This window comes from Bactrocera dorsalis, chromosome 5, assembly GCF_023373825.1.
Source record: "Bactrocera dorsalis isolate Fly_Bdor chromosome 5, ASM2337382v1, whole genome shotgun sequence".
Classification (NCBI taxonomy): Eukaryota; Metazoa; Arthropoda; class Insecta; order Diptera; family Tephritidae; genus Bactrocera; species Bactrocera dorsalis.
The window spans coordinates 62998643-63024324 of record NC_064307.1 but is presented as its reverse complement, the minus strand read 5'-3'; the positions used below and the strand labels follow the sequence as shown (position 1 = coordinate 63024324).

At 28.9% G+C, this 25682-nt stretch overlaps 1 protein-coding gene across 21 annotated transcripts in view; it reads right to left on the bottom strand.

The window, feature by feature from the left end:
- LOC105224032 (rab11 family-interacting protein 3) overlaps positions 1 to 25682 on the bottom strand; it is a 163410-nt gene that overhangs the window by 48669 nt on the left and 89059 nt on the right. For 2 of the 21 annotated variants that reach the window (XM_049457184.1, XM_049457187.1), the window contains exon 1: positions 2893 to 4137. The exons of 18 other annotated variants lie outside the window; for them this stretch is intronic. The gene's annotated coding sequence lies outside the window, so the exon portion shown is untranslated. Of the gene's footprint in view, positions 1 to 2892; positions 4139 to 25682 lie in introns of those variants that run through there. One more of the 21 variants, XM_049457190.1, reaches the window with a different exon arrangement.

Genomic DNA, 25682 nt, shown 5'->3' with positions numbered 1-25682 from the left:
ATTTGATAAGATATCTTAACAAAACTTGGTATATATTATTATACAAGACTGTGCTATGATATATAAATAAATTGTGCAAATCGAACCACTATAGCATATAGCTGCCATACAAACTGATCGATCAAGATCAAGTTCTTGTATAGACAACTTTTTTTTTTTGATGAGATAGCTTCACAAAACTTGGCACATATTATTGTCCAAGACAGCCCTATAGTCTCCCAACAAATTGTTCAGATCGGGCTAGTATAGGATATAGCTGCCATACAAACTGATAAAAAAATCACGATCTTGTATGGACAACTTTTTTATTTGTCAAGATATCTTCACGAAATTTCGTACATATAATTCCTCAATACAATACTAGAATCACCGGAAATATTTTTCAGATATAGCATATTGGTGCCATACAAACTGATCGATCAAAATCAACATAAAGACCTTTCTATAAACTTTATACCATCAGAAATGCAACACTGAAGGGTATTAGAGTTTCGGTGCAGCCGAAGTTTACATTTCAGCTTCTTTTAATTATTTGTTAATCCAAAAAAAAATTATTTTCTATTTTAAATCCCCAAATAGTAAAAATAAATTACACTCAATTTTGCACAAAATTTCTTCAAAATTTCCGCATCATCTTTGGGCACAACTTTATATACACAATTTGAATTAATCACCACTTTTATTATCTGCAGCCAACTTACGTAAGACAAGCAACATTTTTATGGCTAATGCAAACTCTGCACATACTGTCAGCAAAACTCAAGACTTTTCACTATAAACGTGCATTATTCATTTTCTTATTTAGAAAAACACAAATTTTCAGCACATATGTACATATGTATATATGTATGTACTATATTTAACAGCATTTCCGGCTAATACATGTAGATTTGTTTGCAAAATTTTTGGCACAGCGCTTGTTTGCAGCTTTAATAATAAAGATTGTTATATGACAGCGGAAAGACGAGTACAAAAAGCAGCAAGAAAGAAATGTCATAAAGCACTGATGACAATTTTTTTATTGTTATTGTTATTGTAATTATAAAAATTCATTTCTTATCAATTTTTAGTTTAGTTTCATTTCACTTTGTTTACTTTTCTTGTTATTTATTTGTATTCTTTAATTGTTTTTGGTTTGATTTGTTAATTGAATTTATATTTCTACTACTTTATATTAAAAAAAAATATATTAATTTATTTTATTTTTTTGTTCACTTATTCATTTTGAATATTTTTATTATATTTTTTTATTTTATTTTTTCATTTTTTTGTTTTTTGTAATTCATATATTTTCGTTTTATTTCTATATTTGAATCTTAATAGATTTTTTTACTCTAATAATTTTTTCGATATTTTAAATTTATTTATTTTTTTTTATTTTATTTTATTTTATTTTTTTTTATTGTATTTTTTTTATTTTATATTTTTTTTTCTTTTTTTTAACTTTATTTTTTTGAAATTTAACAATTATTCAAAAATAATTTTATTATTCATTTATTAATTTTTTTTAATTTTATGTATTAATTTCTAGATTTATGATTTTTGAATGATTACTTATTTTATTTTATTTTATTTTATTCTCTTAATTTTTGAATTAAATTATTTTTTTCCATTTAGTTTTAAGTTTCAATTGTTAAACATTCAATTTTTTATTTAATATCTGTTTTTTTAATTATTTAATTAATTTAAATTTTTTTATCATTAATTAATTATGGGCAGTCAGTTAATTAATTAATGTTAAACAATTTTAAATCTATATTACCAGATTTAAAAATTAAAAATGAAATAAAAAAATATAAAAAAAAATAATAAAAAATAACTCTTAATAATAAAAACAAATTATTTAATATTAATTTTTAATTATTTTTTAAATTTCGTAAATTTTTAATATTTTTTATATTTAAAATTTATGTTTTTTTTTTTAATATTTACATATTTTATTCTTTTTCACTGTTTTTTTAATTTTTAATTAATTTAATTTTTTTGGTATTTAATTAATTTTAATTTTTCAGTTTTGTTTAAACTTTTTAATTCACAAATATTTTATTTTATTTTATTTCAACGTTTTAGATAATTTGAATTTTTTTTAATTAATTAAATCTTTAATATTAATTTTATGTAGCTTATTTTTCGTAATCGTTTCTAATTTTAAATTTTTTATAGATTTGAAATAGATGTTTTTATACATTTATTTATTTTTTTTGCTTTGCATAATATATACATATACATAGATATATTTTATTTATTTAAATTTTAATTATTTTATTTTTATTTTTTTTTAATTAATTTTAATTTTTTTAATTTTTTAATTTTTGAAAATTAACTTTATTGCCTTATTTTGTTTACTGTTTTAATTATAATTTTTTTATTTTATTATATTTTTATTTTATTTAATTTTTATTTTTTTTTATTTAATATATTGTTTAATTTTTATTAAATTTTTTTTTTTTTTAATTTTTTTTAATTAGTTTTTATTTTTTAATATTAATTTTATTTTTATTTACTTTTTTATTAAAATTTTTAATATTTTTTAATAATTTTTATAATTTTCAATTTTTTTTTTAATTTTTAATATATATTTTACTTCATTTTAATTTTCTTAATTGATTTATTTTTACTGATTTTTTTATATTATTATTATTATTTTTTAATTAAAATGTCCGTTTTTGCTTATATATATTATATTTATATTTTCATTATTTACTTTTCGCTTTCGTCTAACTGCCAGTTTTCAGCATGTCGGTCATTATCAGTTTGCACCTTTCACTCATTTTCACACAATTTACTAATTTTTCAAATTAGCATAGCCAAATTTCTATATTTATTTATTTATTTTCTTTTTGTTTTATACAAACAAACACAAGCACAATTATTTTCACCCTTTTTACTTACTTTTATTTTACACAATTTTCAACTTTGTACACACAGTTATTTATTTACAAATTTCATTTTTTCCACGGCCTTTTGCAGTTATAGCAAAGCAAAAGCACACACTAACCAACATTTAGGTTTAATTTGCCAGCAAAATTAACGAAAGTAGTCATTTTCAAGATAAGCGGATTAGGAAGAAGGAAAGCATGGCGACGCTTTCGTTGTACACGCGTTGCCAACGACGCGCGATTTGGCATTGTTGACCGACGGCGCAGTCTAGGCTATAGCATGCTGGTGGTGGCGGAGGCGGCGGCGATGCCACTCCTGCCCTCTACCCAGACAGCGCTGGAATTATATGTATATGCTTTACGTTGCACAAAAACGGAAATAACAACAACAACAATTTGCACTAGCCGTGTACTACAAGTGCACTTAAGTATTTAATGCGATTGGGTACATAATGTTGTTGCCGGCATGCGTTGTGGGGGTCAAAATGACAACCACAAAACACAAAAAAAAGAACAAGAAAAATGCAAAAATTATATTTTCAAATTTGCAGCGCAAAAATACGACAATAATAACAAGCACACGCACGAAACAAGCAGGCGCAATGCAAACCGCAAAAAAAAACAACACTAATAATAATAAAACTCGCTCGGCGTATATTTTCTTTTACAATCGCATGAAAAACACGATATCCACAACGAACCGTTTGCCGTGCGAAGCGTTGATCGTATGCATACGGCGAGTCGAGCGTGCAGAGCAACGAGTAATGTTTACGCGGCCAGAGTTGAACACAGTCTGAGCGGCGTTGGCCTGGCGACGCCACAGTGTAGCGCTGGTGAGCGAACCAAACAAATGGAAAAAGCAAAAGAACTGGGAACCGGGCGAAACGAGTAGCCAGTCAACCAGCCGGCCAGTTAGGTTGACTTGTGGTGGTGACGCGCTGGTGGGTGGGGTGCTGTGTAGCGTGAGTTGTGTCTACCGTGAGGCATTAGTGGCAGGGTAATGGCTCTGGGTGCTCATTGCACGACGCAGTTACGGTATACAAGCATAAATGTGAGTAGCAAAGCCGCTGGCGTTGCTCTAAGAAAGTTAGTTGCACAAAGCCGGCAAAGAAACTGAGCGCAGCAAGAAAAGAAACTAAGCAAATACAAGGTAGCCGCTGTGAAAAGTGGTAAAAAAAAAAGATTAAAAAAAGTTGGGGAAAATGAAAAGAAAAAGGTCGGCAAAATAAGTAGTTGAGCAACCATACTTATGGTAGTTTGTCTAAGCAAAGAATGAATTTTTTACAGAAATGTTGAATTGCTTTGGAAAATATTTTATTTTGAGAAAAGTATAGAAAAAGCGCTTAAAAGTATGAAAAAATTTAGTAAACTCTGTGGCAGGGTCCAAACCAGTTGAACTCGCGAGTTGTCAGGCTTTCAATTTTGCATAATATCGTCTGCCTGACTGTTTTCAGGTGAAACTTGAAATCTTGAAAATTTAGATGTTGAAACCTAAAATATGTTGGGATATTTCTTCATTAAATTATCGAGAGTGGGGGCTTCAGTATAACAGATCATCAGTTTTCTCTCTTAAATTTCTTAACATGAAAAGCGTGTTGTCCGCGTAAGGCTCATATCTTTTTTTTTTTATTCATCTCTGAGCTTTGAGAAATCTTGCTATTATATTTTGTTGACTCACATCCAATAAAATCCTAGTTGCGGTACTTATCAGTGGCTGTTTAGTAGAAACCTAGATATATTTAATTGAATTTCTCTTTTTTAGCTGGATAGATTCGAGCTGAAGAATGTACTGCGACCTGTGGCCTAATGTGTTTTCTCCTACTATCACAACAATTCATTGAATTCAGTTGAATCAAAAAGAATTAGTAAAGCTTCAAGGTTAATGTTAGTGATGTGTTTTCTCACAGAATTCTATCGTCTGAAACCTTGGCGGCTTGTTCTTGCGATTGCGCGGCAATCAAAGAGTGTGAGTCTCTGTACTTTGGTCGAAGAAACAACACAGCTCGTTGGAACAGAAACTTAATATGACCTGATGACAACTTAGCCTTCAGATACCTATTTAAAATTCCACTACCCGCCATAATTTCTTCCTTTGGAAGAGTAACCTAACCTTTGCAAATGACACCCGAGCCTTCAGTGACCTATATAATCTGCTTTATTTTGTTCCTGGGAAGAGCACTTATTCTCTTGAACTGTTTTGTATCGAACTTTCCCAGAAACAGTTCACCTGACGAAACTCAGCACTTTTTGCTTTCCTTAGTTCCTCTCATAATGTGTCGGCTTCACAGCAAAGAAAGCCTCTGGACCTACTGCCCCGGTTGCCGCTGCGTTTTTACGAGAAGAATCGGTAAACTGTTTGCCATAATGGCATATCCCTCAGCTTGAAAAATGTTTATAAACCTGACCAAGACCTGAGAATGATAATACGTCCCGCGAGAAGATACCGCTTTTAAATAAGCGTCCACAACCGCCACCGGGACTGCACCGAGGAAGAATATACCCACGAAAGGAGGGTAACAAAGCGCCGAGGGAACAATACTGCGATCAGCACCAAATTTTCACAGACGACAACGAAAAACCCTGGGCAAGCGCCCGTCAGAAATGAGGCCAGTATGATTCTGATTATGGTGTACATACTGGAAACCCAAAACAGATTAATTTGATAAAGGAGGACAGTATTCTATCACCTCAGTAGGTAAAAGTGACATCTTACCGAAATGGCTAAAAGGCTAATACTGTTCTCACCTACGTCTCGTTAAAACTTATGGCAGGTAATCAAGTACGTTCAATGCACGCTGCCATAATTTTTTGGCGGTACAGGTTCAGTTGAGACGAGATCCTGAACCCGGATCTAAACACAAGTTCCCATAAGGACTTGTGTAAACCTTCACGTCCTTATGGGAACTTGTGTAAACCTTCGCGTGGGGGTTCTTAAAGGGCAACTGGTACAACCTGAGGAGATAGCGACTTGAAGCGGAGACAACAAAATACCGAACAGAAAAAACAACAAAATAAAGATGGCCAAGACGAGGAAATATGGGTTTAAGCCCTGGATTTTTTTGTAAAGTATACTGTTCAGGATTGGTCTGAGATATTTAAAACGCTGTTGAGAAAACTCAAGCATCCATAAATTTAACTGTGGGTTCCAAGAAGCTCATATCAGTATATAAGAAAAGCGATCTCAGTCTCTCCTAGCAACTTTAGAAAAATCAGTCCAGCCATATTTGGACATCCTTTCTCATGATGACAGCCACGATATCTCAACCGAGCCTGGCATTTATCAATTTAGCACTCAGCCAACTGTAATGGCTGTAATTTATAAAGTTATTTCTTAAACATTTTGAGCTTATTAACCGAATGCTTTACAATTGGTTTAATGACCGAACTGACAAGTAAACGCTGATCAAATTGATTATGATAATTCGTACATTCACCAGACACTCGGTAGCCGCCACTTAAGCAGTTGCACCTTCTGGAAGGCAGTCGAAGGCCAATGAGAGGACAATGCCTGCCAACGCTGTAATAAATACTAAAAGTATTATGCCGCAATAGTTGATTTAAGGTGGCAATATTTTGTTGTTGCTAGCTTTTATTATTATTACTACAATTTGGTGGTTACCTGGACAACCATAAAACCGGAAATTATAAACAAATCTATTTATGTAGCGACTATGTACAACAAAAAAGTAATAACTTGAGTGTAACTGCTTACAAAAAATAAAAGCAAGTAGCGCGAGTAGGCAAAAGCATAAAGTTGAGAGGCACAAAAATATGGCTAGAAATAGCCAGCAGGAAGTAGTGAAGCACGCGTCTTATTTTCGCTCCTGATGGATGAGAACGTGCTGTAAAGTGAGCACTTTTCGTTGCTGCTATAAAACCGGGTAATAAATAAGGTATGTATGAAAAAAAGGAGTTAAGCGAAAGGCAGCAAGAAGTTTTTTTTTTAAATGCAGTAACTAAGTTAGAAGACTTAAGTTTACTTGCCTCCTAAGTGCAGCTGTTGTTGTTGGTAATATAATTTGCTTTAGAATTTTTATTTTGTTCTTGCTGGTGCTAGCGCTGGGTAATTGAAAATTAATTGGGCTGGAAAGCAGTAAGAAATTAGAATGGTACTTGCTTGAAAAGGGCAACTCACCAATTGCGCTTTATTAGCGCTTTAGTGTCTTGGCTAGTTGCTGAATTGAGGTTATGTGCACTTTTATTTTTACGGCTTTGAAAAACAGTATTAAAATTTTATTGAAAATTGCAAAAACTAATACTTTTGCTAATAAACTTCAAGGTAGAGGAATCCTCATGCGTTTTTCAGACCTCAAAGTAGCTGACTTTCATAACAATTCTTTTACTTACTTCTCTTGCTCTCATTTCCTTTTTCCATTTGTATTTCATATTTTTTTATTTTTTATTTTTTCTTCCCTCTTTTTGACTCTCTTTCGCTTGTAGATTTTGTTTTTCCTCTTAGTTTATCTATTTTTTTTAAATTTTTTTTATTCTCCCATAAAACAATTGCCATTAATTACTGTTGACACAAACACATTTGCTCTTGTTGTTCCAAGTGTCGCAAATATTGCACTCAATTTGCTTAAAATAGCGAAATAAAACAACACAAACAAGAATTTATCGCCATTTCTGATAACGACATTATTCGCTCACATTTTGGTCAGCTGTTTCACCACAATAGCTGCCTTATTTGATACAGTAATCCGCTTAATAGTTGCTGAGTAAGAACATGTGTTAATACCAATGACGGAATGAGATAAGAAAAATAATGAAAAGCGTAAAGTGTAAAATGGAATATTTGTTGTTTTTTTCGATATATGTGAAATTTTGCATATTTTTGATATATCTAAATGACTGCTAATTAAATTTAATTTTTTTAATTAATTAATTAATTTTTTTTAAATAAATTAATTTAATTTACTTTTGCTTAATTTTAATTATAATTAATTTAATTTAAATTTTATTAATTTTTTTACATATCTAATTTTAATTAATGATTTTGTTTAATTTTATTTCTAAACATTTCAATTTAATTTTGATTCTATTTCAATTTTAATTTTAATTTCAATTTAATATTAATTTTATTTAACTAAATATATTAATTTTATTAATTTAATAACTAATTAATTTAATAATTTTAATTAATTATAATTATTTAATTATTTTATTTTCAATTTTAATTTAATTCGGATTTTAATTTAATTTTAAATTTTTTTAACTAAATTAATTTAATTTACTTTTGTTTAATTTTATTTTTACATTTAATTAATTAAATTTTAATTTTTTACATTTTAATTTTAATTAATTTAATTTTTAATTTCAATTTAATTTTGATTTTATTTTCAATTTAATTTATTTAATTCAATTTTCAATTTAAATTTTATTAATTATTTCAATTTATTTTTTAAAATCAAATTACTGCTAATTTATTTAATATTTTTTTAATTAATTTAACGTTTGACTAAATTTAATAAATTATTATTTTTTATTTAATTATAATTACAGTTTTCATTGTAGTATCACAATCAATTTAATTTTAATTTCTTTTTTTTAATTTTTATCATTAATTTTTTTCTCAATATTTTAATTTATTTTAATTTTAATTTCTTTTCATTTTAATTTTTTTTTAAATTTATTTTTTACTTTAATTTTGATTATTATAATTATTTAATATTTAAAATTTTTAAATATTTAAAATACTGCTAATTTAATTTAATATTTTATTTAATTAATTAATTTTTTTTCTTAACGTTATTTATTTTTGATTAATTTTAATTATATTTATAACTTTAATTTTAGTGTCAAGTTAATTTTAATTTAATTTATTTTCAGTATTAATTTAATTTTTATTTTAAATTCAACTTCATTTTAATTTATTCAAATCTAATTTTTTTTTAATTTTAATTTTAATTTAACTACAATCTCAATTCTAATTTTAATTTCAGAAATATTTTTTATTTAATTATAATTTTTCAATTTTAATTAAAATTTTGATTCTATTTTGCTTAATATTAATTTTTGATTTTAATTTTAATTACAATTTTAATTTAATTTTCAATTTACTTTGTTTAATATTAATTTTAATTTTTGTTTTTATTTTAAATTATTTTTAACTTAAATTTTAATTTAACTAAAATCTCAATTCTAATTTTAATTTTGATTTTATTTTGTTTCATATTAATTTTAATTTAATTTTAATTACAATTTTAACGAATTATATAACAAAATTAAATTTTCTTCTTTCAAGTTTATTTCCATTTACTATACTATGTATCATACATGTATGTACATAGGTGATTTCTCTGGATTTTATCAAACGCCCCGGCGGCCGGTTTACCTTGTTCAACCTTGCCAAACATAGAACTATACCACATACACTCCAAGACATATTTACAAACAGTCCCCGCCCGTGCACAAGCACACATCGAATGAGATAGTTTTTTTGTTCCAACTATACAGCTAAAGTCCAAAATGACGTAAGTGTGTTTTTTGCACCGCCCAAAGGCTTACAAGCGCATAAATATGTACATATTTGGTGTTTGCCAGGCATTTGGCACAGCCCGTACCTTTATTTATCATTTGCTTGTTTGTTTGCGCAAATCGGTGCCGGTGCTGGCGCGTACTTAAGAATACTAGGCGCACAGCGTACCAAAAAAAAAAATATAGAATACTTCAAAAATGCATATGCAATAAATAAAGTGGAGTGCACGCGAGCAAAAAAATATAATGGAAAAGCATAGGAAATGTACGTAACGTGCGCCGTTGGGCTGAACAATGCAATGAGAACAGCTGCCGCCGGTAAATGTTTGCAATAAGTAGCGAAGCATGCCGCTATGAGGCTAAGCAAGGAGGGCCAAAGCATTGGCCAGGCAGCATTATACGTATATATGTTTGTAGGTATGTACATATGTTTGAAGAGTGCGATTTGTTAGGCCGCGCTAGGCGTCAACTGAGCTATGAAGCATTAAGTCAAAGCAATCGACCCCAACATTTTTTTATCATAGGAACAAAGTATTGTATAAGTATGTACATATGTATATGTATATATGACCATACCCATGCAAATATACATATGTATGTGACAATATTATGTACATGACACTAAATTCATGTGGGAAAATTAAGTGTTTGGCGTTTCTCGCTGCTTTACACTGTATGTTGGCGTATAACCAGCCACAATAACAAACGTCACTAAATAGCTGACGACCGGTTCCTTTGCAACACCCAAAAACACAAAAAAAAAAGAAAATAACAATAAAGCAGTAAATGTACTTACCTATCGGGTCATTTGAAATTCGTGCGAATTTAATGGCGTTTTAAAATTTATAATTTTTTGCATTTGTTAGCGTAATATTTACCTGAAAAAATAGTAAAAAAAATTTATTAATTATATAATACGAAAAAATAAATATTAAAAAAAATATAAATATAAAGGTCTATGACCGTAGGTGAATTTTAATTATTTTAATAATTTTTTTATTCAATTTGAATACATAAAATTTAAATTTAATTTTGATTTTAATTTTGGTTTTTATTTAAATTTTAATTATTTAATTAATAAATTAATTTTTTTTTAATTTAAATTTTAATTTAAATTTTTTTTTATTTTAGTTTTTTCAGTATGAATTTTAATTTTATTTTTGTTTTATTTAAAATTTTAATTTTGTTATTAATTTTTTCTACATTATTTTAAGTTTTATTTCAGTTTAGTTTTAGTTTCATTTTGATTTTAATTTTTGTTTATATAAAAAAATTAAATTTTATCTAAAAATTAAATCAATTTTATCTAAATTTTAATTTTATAATTAACTATTTTTGTTAATTATTATGATTGAAATTAATTTATTCCGTTTTTTTTTTTAATTTTAATTAATTAATTTTTTAGCTTTCATTTTAATAACTTATTCTTTAATTTTCAGTTTTGATTTTTTTGTTTTAATTTGAATTTTAAATTCATTTTTGATTTTAACTTTTTCAATATTAATTTTGAGTTTAATATCTTCAATACTAATTTAAGTTTAATTTAAGTTTAATTTAAGTATAATTTTAATTTAATTCTAATTTTAATTGTGATTTTTTCAATATTCATTTTAATTTGATTTTTGTTTTAATTATGTTTTTTATTTTCATTTTTTAATTACATTTTTTATTTTAATTTTTTTAATTATATTTTTCATTTCAATTTTTTTAATTATATTTTTAGTTATTTTTTTTCATTTTGATTTTATTTTTATTTTAAATATATATTTTTTTAATATTAATTATACTTTTAACTTTAATTTTTGATCCAGAGTAAATTTTAATTAAAATTTTCATTTCTTCTACTTAATTTTTTTAGTCACCTTTAATTATAATTTAATTAAAAATACTTAGTTTTTTAAATAATAATTTAAAATCGCTTTAATTTCTTCGCTCTCAACACATATAATATAACATCAGCAAATAATATATTATAAAATCAATATAATCAATTCTGCAGACTATGCTGTTAGACGCCTAAATGTATGTCACGTCTTAAGCACACTTTCGCAGCGCCTTCAAGTTCTTTGCTTTTCTTGTTTACTATTTTTAAGCACTTGTATAACACATTGCTGCAGAATTTTCCAATTGTCGGACAGCAAATTGTCTCACAAAAGGTAAATGCGCCTAAAGGTATGCATATAATCGTATTGAAGAGCAAATGTTGGCACGAATGCGCACATTTAAGAATGAGAATGCAAATGGAAAGTGAGAACAAAATATTTTTTTTGTTGCAAATAATGGATAGTTAAGAAAGAGTATAAGTATGAGGTAAAAGTATGTACATATTTACATAATATTAGGCGTCACTAGTAAGAATTAAACTATCAGCTGAGCATTATTTTTGATAAAACAAAATTATTTTTAAAACATGTTTTCATAAAAACATCAAACCTTTTGTAAACTATAAAAAAGTCGCCATCAAATCAGTCTAAATACAGCTTTAACACTTTCCATTACAACAATAAATAGTGAAAAATATTATTGTATGTAATCTTATACCTAAAGAAATTTATTGACCCAATTCAGACTCAAACTCGGCATGTCACATTATACCTGCAATCAGTCAATAGTTTAACACTTTCCTATATTAATATTTGGAAGTGAAATTATTGACATTAATTTGACATTTGTCCCACAATTTTAGACACAGACTAAAAAGAAGCTTCTGCCCATTAAATACCAACTCGCAACTAATTATCCACAAGTTATTGCTCATTAGCAACAAATATCTAGCTGATTGCCTACTTTTGCCTACTTAACGAAGCGTAAAAAAGAAGAAAGTCAAAAGCTCAAGACATTTGATAAAACTTTTCTAATTTCCAGCTTTTAGCACGACTCAAATTGATTAGGTAAGCGTGAGCAAGCTTAGAAAAACTTAGTTGAGGATTAAAAGGGAATTAGGAAAAAAAATTTAAAAAGAAAAGCAAAACCAAATAGAAATGCGCGCAAGTAAGTGACATTGACATATCAGTGATGCTTTCGGAAAAACAATGTATTTGTTTGTATGTATGCAGCATGACGCTCTGAAAAAAGAAGAAATGGGTCAGTGCAATTAGCTGTGGGTGAAGGTGAAAATTTGAGGATTAAGCACACTAACTGGAAATTTTCAAGAAAGTGGAAAGCATCAATGAAAAAAGCTAAGAAAGAATTTTTATTTAACGTTTTCAGCATTAAATGTTGTTATGGCACAGCCTGTATGCGTTAAAAATTATTTCAAAATATACAATATTCTGACTTATGCGCTGAAAAAGTGGATTTTATCATTTTTGCGTCTGTTTAAAGTTTGAAATTTTATTAAATATTTTGATTTTGTATAAAAACTTTGAGAACGGAATTGAACAACTAAAGCCACTAACAACAAGAGCCAGTATTTACTTTAACAATTCACAGCAAAATTGTCACGCGTAGTCTAAGTAAATGGATTTAGTCGTAAATAAAGCGCACAAATTATTTTTCTACATTGTATATATACCTAGTACATATGTATGTATGTTTGTTTGTGTACATATTTAAACAATTCATTAGTTACGATAGCACACAAACTCCATAAATGTATTTTTCAATGTTGTTGTTATTTTAAGTCAGCTTGCTGTTGCTAGCTATGCATTGGCTGTAATTAGCAGATTTATGCTTTAGTTCGAATCAAGCGCTGCAACTCTTTATACAACTGCTTGCAGCTGCTACTCGAGTGGCAATTGTTAGTTGTTGCTCAAAATGTGTTCAGTGCTTTCAAGCGATGTGAATTTAATTGTCGCGAAAATGGACAATAAAATAAAGAACAAAAACAAATTAATAAAAAATACGCCAATGAAGAAAAAGAATTACAAAATAACATTAAAAAAATATAAATGAAAAAAAGTAATTAAATATAAAAAAATTGAAATTTTCCAAAATCAAAAAATATCATTAAAAAAAAATAACAAAATTAGAAAACAAAAATCTTTCCAAAAACAACAAAAAAACACACAAAAACACATTAATAATAAAAACAAAAAATAAAAAAAAACATATAAATGAAAAAAAAAATAAAAACGAATACATTTTCCAAAAACAAAGTAAAAAGAAATTAAAAAAAAAAATATTAAAACACAAAAAAACAAATAATAAATAGGTCATAGTCCAGCCCGCAGTGAAGAAAATATATCAGCCGCAGCTGAGAGTGTACACGAAGACCGTGGAGGGTCGATTCGGCGCCGCTCACAGCAATTCGAACTGATGTATCGAACGACCTGGCGCATTTTAGGTCCAGATCTTAAATTGACAGCGTAAAAAATACAGTTTTTCTAAGAACTGAAGCCGCTCCCCAAGCTTCCCAAGCGACTTCATTTCGCCTTAAGTATTCTTGAAAAGTTCGGTGAGCAGATAGTTTCACGTTTTGGGCCGCTCGATTAGTCACCAAGATCATGTGATATCACACCACTAGACTTTTTCCTATGGGGATATGCAAAATCTAAAGTCTATGCGTACAATCCTGTTTCGATTCAGGCCTTGGAGCAAAGCAAAAACGCGTGTCAATTGCCAGTTACCAGTAGAAATGCTCGAACATGTTATAGAAAATTAGACTTAAGGGATGGCCCATCTGAGATGTAGCCGCGGCCAATATTTGAAAGAGATAATCTTCAAAAAATAAATGCCAAAGAATGTTCTTTCGAATGATAATAAACATTCCCCAATAAATTTGAAGTTTCTGTGTTTTTTCTTTAAAAAAGTAGGGAACCTCGAAATGGATCACCTTTTACTAATGTGGTTGTAGTATGAACATATTTGTACAAAACCATGTACCTTATGTACATATGTACATATGTATATAAAGGAGTGTACGTGTAATAAACATTCACGAACTAACAACTTGTGTCCATAAGATTTCGATTTTCTATGGCGTTGAACGGCCTTGCCAATTTAATTTATTCCAATTCTTTTACTTTTTTGCATATTTTGCGAACAAAACTGGTTTTTGCGAGTTTTCATATGCACCGAGTTTCATTTATTTGTTACAGTTTTGGCTTTTACTTTTGTTGCTTTAAAAATTGTTAGCGGGGAAAACTGTTTTTGTGATTTGTATTTTAGGTGATTTTTGTTGTTGTTTTAAACTGCTTAGAAATTTATTTGAAAAATATTTTCTTCGTCAGCAGAAGAAACAATAAAATAATATTTAATAACATATAACCAAACAAATATTAAAATATATATGTTTTATAAAATAAATAATTATTGCAAAAAAATAAAAAAAAAAATTTAATAAAAAAATATTTATTGTAAAAGATATAAAAAAAGGTTTAATTAATAAAATAATATTTAAAAAAATATATTTTTATAAAAAAACAAAAAATATAAAGAAGGCTTAATAAATTAAAAAATTATTTAAAAAAAAATTTCATATATAAAAAAAATATAATAAAGTGTTTAAAAAAATAAATATTTTAAAAAAATAAAAAAGATATAATTTTAATAAAAATAGTTGCCGTAAAAAATTAAAGATTTTTTTTAATAAAAACCAAATTATTATTGTAAATAAAATTTAAAAAATTTTTTAATAAAAAAAATGTTATTTAAAAAATATAAAAAATATCTTTAAGCAAAACAAAATTATTGCGCAAAATTATTGCAAAAAAGAAAGTTAAAAGAATCATTACTGTAAATAAAAAAATAAGACGTTTTTAATAAAAAAATAGTTATTGCACAAAAAAAAGACATTTTTAATAAAAAAAAAAATTATTGTAAAACAAATTTAAAAAACAAAATATTTTTAATAAAAAAAATATTATAATAAAATTAAAGAAACAAAATATTTAAAAAAAAAAATATTGTATATATAAAATAAATTATTATTGCAAAAAATTTGAAAAATCGCATATTTTTTATTAAACAAAAGTAATATAGGAATTTAAAAAACAATACATTTTTAATAAAAAAATATTATTATAATAAAATTAAAGAAACAAAATATTAAAAAAAAAAAAATATTGTAAAAAAATAAAAAAATATATATAAAAAAAAATATATAAAAAAAATTATTGTTGCAAGAAAATTTGAAAAATCGCATATTTTTTATAAAAAAAAAATTATTATTGTAAACAAATTTAAAAAACCATCCATTTTTAATAAAAAAAAAATATTATAATAAAATTAAAGAAACAGAATATTAAAAAAAAATTGTAAAAAAATAAAAAACAAATATAAAAAAATTATTATTGCAACAAAAATTTGAAAAATTTAAAAAAAATATATAATTTTTATAAAAAAATAAAAAAAAATATGTTTAATAAATAAAAATAATTGTAAAAAAAAATTATAATAAAAAAGTAATACATAAAAATAGGATTCTTATTTAATTTTGCACTACGTTTAACAAATAACTATTAATTTTAATAAGTAAGGTAGTATATAATTAATGAATGAATCAATAAAATAAATAAGTAGAAAAAAAACAAAAATAAAAATTATATAAAAAGTAATATAAAATGTAATTTTGTCTCGCTTAATTTAAAACCCACAAACCACAGCTTGGCAGTCACGCCTTCAACCCACACGGCTGCGCAGTACAACAACTAAATTCCAATTTACAAATACAGTTTGACTTTGCACTACCTTCAACAAATAACTGTTAATTTTAATAATTGAAAAAAAAACGCAATTAATAAATACAAATTCATGTGAAATTAAATATTACATGAGAAACGCATTTATCAAATGAATTTGTCGCGCAGCAAATGCTAAACGCCTGCACAGCGCTCGCGTTGCCAACTACTTACACACCCACCAGCACTACCCAAGCAGCGGCGCAGCACCCACACAGCCACACACACACGTGACTTGTCGGTACAAAGCGCAACAACTTGGCAATTTGCGCAAATTGCGTCCTCCATTCTGGCATTTTTCATTAAATTTTCATTAAAATTGTTTGCAAACGTTTCTTCGTTTTTTCTCGCTCCTATTTCGTTGAGAAATCGCCCGATTTGGCATAACAACAAAAGGCAGCAACAAAGAACGCCTGCAAACAAATTATGCAAAACGCCGACATGCTGCAAGCAAGTAGTTTACTGAAGAAAAAAATTGCGAAAAAAATTCATTAGAACAACAAAAGCAACTGCAAAGCAATAAAAACGCTGAACCACGCAAAAAGCAGGCAACAAGCTGTGCTAAAGACGCTAAGGCAGCAAAAAAAGCGCAGATTGAAATATCGTTAAATTTTGTTGTTGTTATTGTTGTTGGCGCTGCTGTCGTCATACGAAAACACAGCTGATTGTAGTCAAATTGCGAGCAGCAAAAAAGCAGCTGCAAGCTATGGGTACGTGTGTAAGTGTGCGGCTCCATGTTGTGGGTAAAAATTGTACCGGCGTGTTAGCGTTGTTGTTGTTTTTGTCTTGTTTGGTTTTATTTTCTTTTGCTATGTTTTTGTTTTTTGTATTTTCTGTTTGTTTTTGCTAAATCTCAAAACTCGCTTAAGAATGAGTTAGTAGAAAATCTAGCGAACGCATATTCGCTACCCACAGCGCTGTAAACAGTTAGCCACTGCTGCCACATTGTTGCGTTGTGTGCAACAAAAACATCAATGAACATGTATTTTGTCAACATTGTGGTACTGATGCTGTTGCTCGTTAAATGTTGCGGAGTCAGTGTTGGCGTCAGCAAGTATGAATGTATTTAGTTACATTAGGGTTGCTCTTAATGTTAATTGTGATATTATTTAAAAAAAAAAAAAAATAATTTAGTTCTTAAATTTTAATTTCAAAATATTTTTGTACAAAAACCAAAAATTATCAAAATTAAATTTTTAATTAAAAAAACTAAAATTAATTAAATTTTAATTAAACATTTTATATAATTTTTTAAATTAAAATGTATTTAAAAGTTATTTATTAATAAATTAAATATAAATTAATTTTTTTTTCCAAAACAAAATTTAATTTTTTCAAAGTAAAAACATTTTTTTTGTTAATTATATGTGGAGTTTGTGTTGCCGTCAGCAGTTATAGGTATATCTACATACATATGTACATACATATGTTAGGGTATTTATTAAATGTATATTTTAAAATATCTTGATGCAAAAAATGATTAAAATTAATTAAAAAAATTTAATTAAAAATTAAATAAAATTCTAATTTAAAAAATTTTTGTATGAAAGAAAAATTAGAATTAATTTAAAATTTTTAATTAAAATACGAGTTATATATTAATAAATTAAATAAAAATTAAAAACAATATTTTTTTTTTTCAAAGTAAAAACATTTTTTTTGTTAATTTTGTGTGGAGTCTGTGTTGCCGTCGGCAGTTATAAGTGTATTCACATGCATATATTAGGGTAGCTCTTTTATTTAAATTTCAAAATATTTTTATGCAAAAAGAGTTAAAAATTAATTTACAAATTTTAATTAAAAAAAAAATTAAAAAATTAATTAATTTAATTTAAATTATTCAAATTATATTAAATTAAATTTAATTATTTTTTTAAATTAATGTAAATTTAATTAATTTTTTAAATTGAATTAAAATTAATTAATTTTTTAAATTAAATTTAATTTAATTAATTTTTTAATTTTAAATTAATTAATTTAATTTTAATGTAATTAATTTTTTAATTATTAATAAATTCAATATATAATAAATACTTTTTTTTGTTTTACTTTTCTTTTAATTTTTTAGTCAATTATATACGATTACCAATTACTGAGTTTTCTGAGAAAACTTGCCATAGCAGTGTACTATCTGAAACACTTAAAAAGCCTTAATTCTTAATTTAGCTTAAGATATTCGTATATTGTTTAGCAACAACAAATTTTATTTCGTTATGCAAACTACGCATTATTTACAAAATTAGGAATTTCACTCGACTAGTGGTACTTTATTACAGGTTTATACGTCTGCGATAAGAAGAATTCTAAGTAAAAAGCTTAATAAACATTGGCATTTCGCCCCTCCCCTCTTAACCAGGTTCTAGCTTTGTTGGTATATCAAAAGATTCATATGAATTCACTGTTAGGTATGTATATTGTTTAGAAAGTATTGCCTCTTATCTTTATCTGATTATGCCAATCTATTTTATATATTATCGATTTTCAGTTCTTTCTGGCAAGGCCAAGGCTTGGCTAAGGGAAGACCGCTGATATCTTTGAAGCTTATTGATGTACATATGTATGTACGTAGCAAAAACGATAAGGAAAAGATTGGGAGGTGTTAGCTGTTGTAAAGATTAGGTTATATATTGAACCTAATCATACATACAATATTATATAGAGCTGTTGCAAATGTACATATGTATGTATATATGTATGTATATATAGAAATTTTTAATGAATACCTGAAGTAGTAATATAGTATATACGAATTAGAATGTCGGAAGAAAAGTTTATAGTAATGTACCAAAAAAAGACATTTTAATTCTTATAATGAAAATACATTTACTCCTCACCACTATATCTATATAAAAATATCCGAATTTGGCTAATGAGTTAATTAAGGGCTTAATAGAGTCATTGAATCTAACATGTAACAAATTCTTTGCTAAAGAAAATCAATTCGTTGTAAAAATTAATAAGTAAATTGAGTCAATTAGTACATTGTTCACAGTCACTCAATTTAATTTTCAGAATTAGTTTTTGACAAATACTATTTTTTGCTGAAAATCGAAAAGCCTCATTTTTAATATACAAAAATCATTGGTTATTGCAGACAATTTAGAGCGTAATTGAGTCAATGAATTTGATCTATAACTAGTACTGCGCTCAGACAAGTTAATTAATTTCAACAAAAAAAATTGTAAATTGAGTCAATTTGTGCATCGTTCACACGCACACAATTTACCTTGCGCATTTAGTATTTTTGAATGCAAAGATTAAACAATTAGCCTCTACAAATTAGGTGATGACTTGGCTAATTGAGATAAATCTGAAACCTTATACCTTTGTTGATCAATTCGTTGAAATTAAATTGTAAATTGAGTCAATTAGTTAACTGTTCACACTCACACAATTTAACTGGATTGGTGTAAGAAAAATACTATTTGTTGTTAAAAAAGAGAAGTCTACTTTATAAGAAAGTAGAAAATGCGTTGGTTAGAAGAGAAACTTACGAATCTTAACCGAATCAATGAGTTAAGAAAACAAACTAAACTTGTGCGGAAATAAGACATATAGTTAAATGAATTATACCACTTTTGAACCAGAAAGGATATTAAGTAAAAACTATAACTGAGTTCTAGCAAAGTAATTTTTTTAGTACTTAAGACAATTATTATTTTTTTTTGTAAGTAGGCTATATTAGTTAATTATTTACACCCACTAAATTTACAAATTAGATTACACTATTATAATTTTTGAAAACAAATATAAAACTGCTAATCCGAATAAAGTAGAAAATGAGTTGGCAAATTAAGGAAATTAAAAGCTTAATTGAGTCAATTATGGTAGCATATAACTAATACATATAACTACCATTGAAAACCAAACAATTAGTTCAGGAAATTAAGCAATAAATTGAGTCAATTAGTTAATTTTTCAGAATTAATGCCTGACAAAGTAAAAAAAGGCTTATTTTAAAAAAGTAGAAAGTTTCCCGTAGAAATCTGAAACTCGACAAAAATAATTAAATTGAGTCAATTAGTTAATTCTTCACACTCACTAAATTTAGATTACACTATTATAATTTTCTAAAATAAATATAAAACAGCTAATTTGAACAAATTAGAAAATGAGTTGCCTAATTAAAGAAATTAAAAGCTTAATTGAGTCAATTAAGATAGCATGTAACTAACACATATAACTATAATTAAAAACAAATCAATTAGTTCAAAGAACTAAACATTAAATTGTGTCAATTAGTTAATTGTTGCACAATTTATACTTGAGAAAATAAAAAAGTCTTATTTTCAAAAAGTAGTAAATATAAAGCAGCTAATTTGAAGACATTACAAAATGGGGAAAACAAATTAAAAGCTTAATTGAGTCAATTAAGATAGCATGTAACTAACACATATAACTATTATTTAAAAAAAATCAATTAGTTCAAGCAAGTAAGCATTAAATTGTGTCAATTAGTTAATTGTTGCACAATTAGTGTTTGGCAATTAATATTTTTTGATAAAAGTAAAAACGGCTCATTCATAAAAAAGTAGATAAGACGATAATTGGGGCAATTAAAACTTGAGTTAATCAATGTCTAAAGCACTAATACTGAAGAAAACTCGAATTAGAAATTTGAATTTTGTGGTTTTTGCTTTTCCTTCATAAGATTTCAAAGAACATGTTTAGCTTTACAAAAAAGTTTAGGAATGACAAAACAGAAGTTTTATAACTCAATTAAACAATATTGCCTTTAATTCCGTCTAATTAAATATTCTGTCCGCGGCTAATGAACAGCTAAAATTATGTGCTTAAGCAGGTACTTAAGTGATTAATAAATCGTCATAAAATAACGGCAAAATGTTTATCGTAGAAGGCGTTAACTGTCTGCCTATGCAAGTGCACGTGCATCGGTGGCATAAACACTAAGCAGCAACAACAACAACCGGCAAACTTATGCGCTTCCGCTCAAGTAAATAACGCCAACTTACAAAAGTTTACACAAAACGCAATTTATGCGTACCATTGTGGGTAAGTTAACAAGCTTGAGTTTTTATATGTATGTGTTTGTTTGTGTATACATGTATAGCTGCATATACAAATATATATACACATATGTATGCGTCTGTTTATGTTCAAGAAAATTTTGCTTGACATCCTGCTGTAAGACTTCCTAAGGAAAAGCTTAAGCAAAAGCATTAATTTGTTGTTGTTGCTTTTGTTGTAAGTGCAGAAAAGGGAAATGCTAAGAAGCGTTTGTTGGCATTTTAATTATATACTACATATGTATGAATATATGTACATATGATCTTATATAAGCGAAAAAAAGAATTTTAAATTAATTGTAAAAATTGTAGTAAATGAAAACAACAACAATAATAAACAAAAACTCCACAGAGCATTCAACTTCAAGCAATTGTTTATGAAAAAGTTTTCTTATTTTTCTTCGTTTCCTTCTTATTCGACTTATTTTTCTTCACCACCTCACCTCCTCCTCCATCTTCTTCCATTCATTGTCGCACTCCAACGCGTGTCCGACATGCAAATCGTGTGCTTAAGTGCGTGCGTAAGCAGTGCATGACGTGCGTTGCAGTATTATTATTGTTGTTGTTGTCCAACTTGTCTATCTGCCCGGCCTGTCTGCCTTTTCGCCTTATATGAATGAATATGAATGGGTACAAGCGCTGCATAGGCAGCTGTGCCAAAGAATCGTCGCTTGAATTTCAACGCATGTGTGTGTGGCGTTGCCAACTGCACCACTCAACTCTGTAGCTCAGCTGTTTAGTATGCAAGCCAGGCGCTGGTGGCAGTGCTTGAAGTTGCATAATTTTTTGAGTGCCTACTGCAATTTTCTGATTGAATGGAAAAGGAAGCGGCACTCCTTGACGTGCCTGTGGAAGGCAGCTTTTCAAGAAATATTGCGAAATGCGACGACAATTGGCAGGAAGGAAGTTCATATGAAAGATTATTTATGTTCAAGCAGATTTTGAAATAGCTTATTTGGTAATGGTTTGATAATGCTAATAAAGGGTAAATTATGAGGCTTGGTTTCTTATTTATTTAACATATTTTTATTCAAGAAAAAAAGCGAAACATCACTGGTCTACATAGGCTTTTGAATAGGCAAAGTGCTTGATGTAAATCAAGTTGTTTTTCAATTCAGAGTGTTTACTGAACGCCTAACTTCGGGCGATCTAACTTCCGATTGCTTTTCTATAAGACATTTTTCCAGTTTGAAATGAAGAAAAGGTAAAACTTTCTTCAACAGCTGAGCTTTCGGGCTTTAAAGCTTTCGAGCTTTTCTTGGTTGTTTAGCACAGAAGCTTTTAAGCTTAATTTGAAGTTAGAGTAGACTGGTTACTCGTGAGGCCACGAATAATCCCGTATATGATGCCCAGAACTCCTTGGTATAGCTTAAAAATACCGTCGCAAATTCATTTGATTTTAACTGAAACCCAATTCTCAAAGCTCTGATTGGTTATGGTATAAATATTTATTCCGATCTATACATTATTGATTTTTTGGAAAATGTAAAAATTACTTTACTTTACAAGTTTTCAGACGGTTATCCCTCTTCCAGAGACTTCGATCGCGGTAACTTTTCAATCCCTTCCTTTATAAATATTGCCAAAGAGCTTTTAAAAAAGCTTATGTGCTCAACGTAAGTATATCGACACTCAGGAGAGCTTCGATCACTAAAGCACGTAGCTGCCGGAGCGGAACGTTCGGAATGAAGAGCTTGTATGAAAAGCTTTTTCAGTTGACGAGGAAGTTTTACGAAATTTTACACGGATTATTGTTTAATCCAATAATGCAATATAGCTTCAGAAAGTTTCCACGGATTATTGCCTAATCCAATAATGCATTATCCGAAAACCGCAGATTGGATTATTGTATCATATAACTGGATAATATGAACTGAACGATCGGAATAAAAAGCTTTTATGGAAAGCTTTTCTTATTAAACGAGATATAGTCAAGAAATTTTGCATGAATTATTATCTAGAGGCACCTGTGAAAGTTATTATAGCTTTGGTGGCACCGACTTTCCCGAAAGTGATTTTCTGGCGCGAGCAATATCTAATCAGTCAGCAGCTAACTCTCTTTTGACGATCTAAACATACCTCAACTCACGCTTGACTGCTCGAGAAAACATTACATCTAGTAGAAACACCGTTATATAACATTTAACGATGAATTTGCGGCATTTTTATGATTTTGGCACGAAAACCCGGCCAACGAGCTTAAATGCAGATGATACTTTTATTACCATTATGATTGCTTTTAAAGTTTTTGTTGTTGTTGATGTCATAATTTCACCGCTAACAGCTGATTATACAACAACTTCCTTAATAAAAATGTTTACTGCTGCTGCAGCTTCAAAACAAGACTAATGAGTGATTTAGTGAGTGAATGAGTGAGTTATAGAGCTTTCGAAGCTGTTGAGTGCATAGCGGATTAGGCTGCTTTATACATACTTATTTATTTCATGAAAGCCTACGCGGCTGCATAGTTCCCACGTTTGTGGAGTGCATTTTGCAACAACAGCAACAACAACAAATCGTAATAAAACCACAAAAGCAACACAAACAATTTAAATATCTGGAAAGAATTTCGAGGAAAAAAAGAAGTGAAAATAAAAATAAAAAATAAAACAGCTACACAGGCGCCATGAGCAATATTTGAACGCCGCATGAAAGGGAAAATGCATTGCACACACACATATGTACATACATAAACACAAGCAGCCAATGCCACGAAATTGCATAAATCGATCAAATGCTCGACGAAACGATGGATCGTCGATATCAAACTGTTTCACATGCGCCGCAACAATTGACGCTAACGAGTTTGACAACAACAAAAGCAACACTAAACATATGCTACAACAATTTCACAACAACACACATGTACACAAGCAATATTTTATCGCGAATTTCACCTGCGCATGCGCCACAGCCATTTTCAAGCCAGAAAGTTCGCGTTGCAACGCAATAAAAAGCAATAGCAACAACAGCAATAGCAATAAAAAGCTGTAAAAGGCAGCCAAAGTTAAGTGCCCGAAATGGTGGGTAATTGGCAGCGCTAGCGATAGCACTTCGTGTTGCCTCAAGGTCATTGCAGTTGGCCGCCAACGTTGCCAGCTTGCTGCAGCCAAACGCGCAGCTCGTTTGTTGTTTGCCTGCGCTTTGTGCGGCTTCGGGCCACATCAAGGTGAAATGGAAAATGTGAAAAGCGCGAAAAGTCGTGCCGCGGCAGCTTTGAATATTACACAAACAGTTTCTTCATGCGTTGCTGCTATATGGTTGTTGTTGTGGCAGCTTCCCTTTGGTATTTGCATGATTGATGATTGTATAATCTGGCTGGAATTTATTATTTAATGAGGCAGACATGCGATAGCTTTTAGCGTCAATAACTCGTGAGTGTCAGGGCGAGTGAAAGGGCGGCAGACTTATTGAAGGGTCGTTGACATATCGTTAGGGAAAATAGGCGCTTAAGAGATCAATCGATTGGAAGTACGAGTAGTGCAGTCGTTGAAACGTTAGCTTGTTTATTTGAGCTCCGTACAGATTAGTTTCTAGTTTCACTTCCGCGTTCGCACTTTTCATAACATCAGTTAAGAGATTCAACCGATGAGCTTTTACGGAGCTTTTTTCTTACTAAATTTACGGCCTTAAGTTCTAACTAAGCTTAAAGCTTGCTGAAAAAAAGATATAGATCGAGTTTCACTTCCGCGTTCGCACATTTGATAACTTCAGTTAAGAGAGCTTTTAGGGAGCTTTTTTCTTACTAAATTTACGGCTTATAGTTCTAACGAAGCTTAAAGCTTGCTGAAAAAAAGATATTTAATAGGATGCGTAGCCGCAAGTCTGCTATCGTGTTTAGCTGTCGTGTTAGTACTTCTAGCGTCATCCGAGGCTGATCGAAATCTATCAAGGATCGGTAGAATCGGTTTATCAGAATGTAAAGTTTGGAGCTTGCGTCCATACTGAAAGCAAGAAGAAGCTCCAAGGAATCTTCTGTTTTCAAGGGCCATCTGGAGAGCTTAAAGCTTGCAGAAGAAAGCTATTTTTTAATAGAGTTATGGAAAACAAACAAGTTCAGCTTCTTAGTTCGTACTGTTTTAAAGCAGCGGTTTTAGAGGATGAAAAATATGAGATTTCAGGGATCTTTATTTATTTCAAGAATACCTTGAAGCCTGAAGATTGTAGGCATGCTCATCAAAATGTAATGTCCTACTCATATGATCTTGATTCTTCAGCGCATTCACTTGGCAGTGGACTGAAACGATTCTTTTATGGCTCAAGCAGCTCACGACTTCCAGTCTTAGACCAAATATCCTCTGGGTAGCCAAAAAACATTCGTTTGAAGGCGAGCTAAAGTGAGAAGGCGAATCATCTCTCCGCTGCGTTGTGCGCTGGGGTTGGAACCCGCCACGTAAAAAAAAACAGATCACCAAATGAAAATGACACAACAGCCTTGGATAAGACAACCCCTTTTTGATGACACCCACTGCAAACGTATTAAAATTACGATTTAAGAGCATGTACCTGTAATGTCAGGTCTCTTAATTGGGAAGGTGCTTCTACTCAGCTAGTTGATGTTCTCGTAAGAGTAAAAACTGACATCACCACTGTCTAAGAAGTGTGATGGACGAGACAAGGGCTGAGACGGCTGTGTAAGCTGACATTGAGCAATACCAAAAGCTCCGGCAGGATCGAGA